At 47.4% G+C, this 4,534-nt stretch overlaps 1 long non-coding RNA gene across 2 annotated transcripts; it reads right to left on the minus strand.

Moving 5' to 3' along the window:
• Positions 1-235: 235 nt before the first annotated feature.
• On the minus strand, positions 236-4,528 carry LOC102251672. Of its 2 annotated transcripts, none has more exons than XR_314449.2 (3): positions 4,058-4,528; positions 2,716-2,827; positions 236-1,709 (listed from the first exon to the last, which is right to left on the minus strand). It is a non-coding gene; the product is annotated as an uncharacterized LOC102251672 (long non-coding RNA). The 2 variants fall into 2 exon arrangements; XR_001359643.1 differs by lacking the exon at positions 4,058-4,528 and adding an exon at positions 3,464-4,041.
• Positions 4,529-4,534: the final 6 nt, after the last annotated feature.

The following is a 4,534-nucleotide window of genomic DNA, read 5'->3' on the forward strand; positions in this document are numbered from 1 at the left end:
GTATTATAGGATATAACAATGACCCCCACTTATGGAATGTTAAGATAATCAAAGCCTCCCATATTCAACATCCCAATATTTTCTGGTTATATCAAAAAAAAAAAAACAAACAAAAAAAACACACACACCCACACACAAAAAAAAACAATCAGCAAATGATTTCCTCTTTTAAAAAAAGCATTTACACTACAAAATAGTTGATAAAAATATTCCTCTGGATTGTACAGGAAGGGAGACAGGGACCACTGATAAGACATGGTATTATATGTCTTATAATATGATTAATATGATTAATATGATACTAATCAGACTTGGCTTCTTTCTCTTCTGCTTCACCTGAAGCTAGATTCTCCTCATTTTTAGTTTCTCCATTTCCCGCAGGTAGATCTTTAAGTTCTTGGCCAGCCACTTCAGCCTGTTTTTCCCCTATTCCCTTTGTTTGTACTTTTTTGTCTGCAGATTTATCCTTTCCTGCTGCCTTTTTTTTTTCTTTCTTCATTTCCACTTTTGCAGGAGCAGGTATAGCTGACAACCCATGGATCTCTTCACCGCCCCCTCAGTGGTGTGGTGCTGACCATCCTCTTGGGGAGGGTGGCTGCTGGGCCAGTGCTTGCTGGGTGCCTTTGCGAGCCTGGGCTGCCCGGCCCCTGCTCCTTCTCCCACCACCCAAGCTGCTTGGAGCCGCCACAATGCATGCCTTTCATGTGGATTCTTGAGGATTGTGTCTAGTTGAAGAATAGATACAGGTGACCTACTAGAAGTACCCATAGCTGACCAATGCTCCACAAATTCCCCCTGGCAACTCCTTTCTGGATAGTATGGGACTTCAGTTTGCCCTGGAGACATCACTAAAGAAAAAGTTAAATACAGAAACTCAACCTCCCTCACTTCATTGAAAGGTCCAGAAAGGTTTTATAACTAGCCCAAGGTCCCATAGCTTAGAAGAATGTAGCTAATAGGGTATAACCACCCCCCCAAAACTTAGTAGGCGAGATAGTCTCCCCAAAATGGCTGTGATAAGGCCCTTTTATTCTTATACACACATGCTTTGCCTCAAACCAAATGTGTGAGTCTATTTCCTCTCCTGTTAAGTCTGGTTGGTCTTGTGACTGCTTTGTCCAATAGAATGAAGTGGGTGTTCTAGAACTCCCGAGCTCAGTCCTTAAGAAGACTGGCAGTGTCCATTCCCCCCTGGAAGCCAGCTGCCAGGTAAGAAGTCTGGCCATCTTGCTGAAAGGACCACGTGCTGTAAGGAAGCCCAACCCTGTGACCTGGAAAGGCAGAGGTCATGCGGCGGCAGACTGAGATGCCTGATGTGTGAATGAAGACTTCTCAGACCTTCCTGCTCAGATGCCAAGTGAGTGACTCTGGCCAGTGCCCAGCTGGGTCCAGTTGACTCAGAGAATTATGAAAAATAGTAAATGGTGGTGGTCTCAGCTACTAGTTTTGGGGTGGTGGTTATGCAGCAATAGATAAACAAGTGGTGACTTGAAATAGTAACAATGTATTATTTCCAGTGAATATGTCAGTTGGGTGGGTGGTTCTGCTGATCTGGACCAAGCCTGGCCGATCTCATTTGGACTTGCTTGTGCCCCTGCAGTCACCTGAGGGCTGTCTGGTCAAGGATGGCCTCAGCAGTGATGACTCAGCTTTGCCCCATGGGGCCTTTCATCCTCCATTGGGCTTGTTCTCATGGTGATGGCAGGATTCTAAGGAGAGAAGCAGAAATGCACAAACATTTTTAAAAAAAAGGACTTTCTCAGGGCGGGGAAAAAAAAAAAAAGGACTTTCTCTTTTTTTATATCTTTTAAAAATATGTGTTTTTTTTTATTGATTTCAGAGAGGAAGGGAGAGGGAGAGAGAGAGAGAGAAACATCAATGATGAGAGGGAATAATTGATCAGCTGCCTCCTGCACTCACCACACAACCTGCAACCTGGCCATATGCCCTGACCAGGAATCGAACCGTGACCACCTAGTTCATAGGTCGATGCTTAACAACTGAGCCCCGCCGGCGAGGCTGGACTTTTTTTTTTTTTTTTTTTTTTAAAGTAGTTTTATGTTCACAGCATAAAGGGATTACAAAGTCAGAGGAAAAGGACCTGGATAAGGGAGGTCATTACTTAGGGCCATTAATGCTACCAAATCTACTACCAGGAATCTAGGCTTATTCCTTATCGGGGAGTATTGAATAGCATTATTAAGATTTTGGACTAAGATCTGGAAACACTGGAGAAATTATATTTGAAATTAAGTAAAACAATTAGGTGAGCATTTTCTGATTGTTAAAATGTTTCCAGATTTTCTTGCCAAGTCATTACTGCTAGTGATATTGATCTTGGTTTACTTCCAATAGAGGGTGACTTTCCCAAATTCTTGTTAATAGATTTAGAGAGAATAGGGAAGAAATATCAGGTTTCACACTATGTGGTTCCTTGTTCCATTAATTAATTCACTGTAATGATGATTTTAAGACTCTTGGAATAGTTGCTTAGAGTCAGTCTCATGGAGTGAGCTCTCTGAGTAGCCAGTGGTCGGTCTGCTTGGTGACGTCTCTCTGGAAACTGAAGGCTGATGGCATCGATCTGTGCTTTACAGAAAGGAAGCGCTCAGGCTCTTCATGGGAAACAAGGGCTGTGTGCACACATGTGTGTGTGCATTTGTACATAATGTGCGTGACCATCTCTGATCCCCTGTGATTTAAATTTAACTTTACCTGTGTTCACGCCTCCTGCATTCCCAGGAGACACTGAGAACTGACGTTGCATTTTTACTTTCCTCTCTGGGAAGCAGATTCATTTTCCTCTCCTGGGATTTCAGAGCGGAGTCTGAGGAGAGAGAAGGGGAGACTGGGATTACCATTCCCCCGAGCCCCGCCTGCCTGCTGCTTAGCGGTGTGCTGCTGCCCCCTACACAGTGATTCACACCAGGCCGATAAAGGTTCTTTTGATCTGCTCCTCTTTCCTCCACTGCCCCCTCTATCGAGTCCTAACTGAACTTTATTAATCCGGTGTTTATTTCTTGCTCAGGAATTGGGAATCAAGGAACCTGGGTTTTGGCCCTTGAATCGCTTAATATCTTTGGGTGTTCGTTTTCTCTTCTGCAAAATCAGCCACCTGGACTAGAAGTGTGTGGCTGCTCTGAGCTTTGAAGGGTTAGGATGCCAGGATAAAGCCAGGCACACTTTACAGGTCCTAACCAAGTGATGCCCTAAAATGCCAGACACATTGGAAGAAGTAAGCTGGAAAAAGTCTAAGAATGTGGGTTATTTGTGTTGCCAAGGAATTATTGATCTCCATTCTGAGCTGATATTAAACCATAACACACTTCCTCAATGTGTGTGTGTGGGGGGGGGGGGGGGGAGTAGGGGGAAGTATAAAAAGATTTCAGAACTGAAAAGAGGGGTTTCACTTGCTGAGAATTTGGGGGAGTATCCTTTTAAACAGAAAGTGATGGTAGCTCACCAAGTCAGCGATTCTGACGATAAGGACTATGAATTGTTGGGCATTCCTCAGGTAGAATGTATCCATCCCACGTTTTCCACCAGTGGTTTGTAGTTGTTGTTTGAGAGAGGACGGGAGAGGGAGAGAGAAATGTTGGTGTGATGTGTAAAGAGAACATAGATGATCCTTTGCCTCCCTCACGCGCCTGATGGGAATCGAACCCACAACCTGGGTTTGTGTCCTGACCAGAATCGAACCCGCGACCCGTGGGGACGGTGCTCCAACGTGAGCCACACCAAGCAAGAGTGAAGTGGAAGGAAGTAATGAGGGCTAGAAATACCCCTTGCTTTCGGTTCATCTGGGAGAGATCGCTACCTTTTCGGTTCCTATTGAGTACATTTAGCTACAGCTGCCATGACGGCATTTTTTCCCTAGGAGAGTTCTTTAGATCTGCCCTTTCTGTAGCTGCTAGAGTGACTGACAGCAGATGCCCCCACGCCCACTCAGCGCTCTCAGTCGGATTGGATCCCCAACCCCATCGCAGCCCACATGCGCTTCACGCCCCTCCAGCCTCCTCTCCTCTCCGCTAGGACCCCCTCGCCAACTCTTCCCTACCTGTCAAGTAGGTCTTATTTCCTGGGCACACCTGCTGTCCTTAGAAGGGGAGACACCGTCGCCTTGGCATCCTAGCCTGTCCCTTGGCGTTGCAGAGTTCAACGGCCTGGGGCAGGGGGAAGCCCTATCCCAAACAGCCTGTTTAGCACGGACGCAGCATTCTGAGAGCCGCGGGGGAGGTCCCGGCTAGCTCTGGAGACTTGGAGGGATCGGCTAAAGCCAGGGGCTCCTGCTGCCCCTGCTCTCCGTTCAGGGCTCTCCGTCCTGGGCACTCCGTCCTGGGCACCCGGGACACTGAGCCGCGTCCCTATGAAAGGACTCGGCACCCAATCGGACTGCGGCGGAGGCTCCCGCCGCCGCAGCTGCTGCAAACCGGTCTGGTTTCCCTGCAGGGCGTGCGGGATGGAGCAAGGGGGTGGAGAGAAAAGGGGAAGAGCTTGGGCGGCCGGCGGGCGGGGCCTGCAGCCTCCCCGAGCC

This window comes from Myotis brandtii, unplaced genomic scaffold, assembly GCF_000412655.1.
Source record: "Myotis brandtii unplaced genomic scaffold, ASM41265v1 scaffold672, whole genome shotgun sequence".
NCBI classification, from domain to species: Eukaryota; Metazoa; Chordata; class Mammalia; order Chiroptera; family Vespertilionidae; genus Myotis; species Myotis brandtii.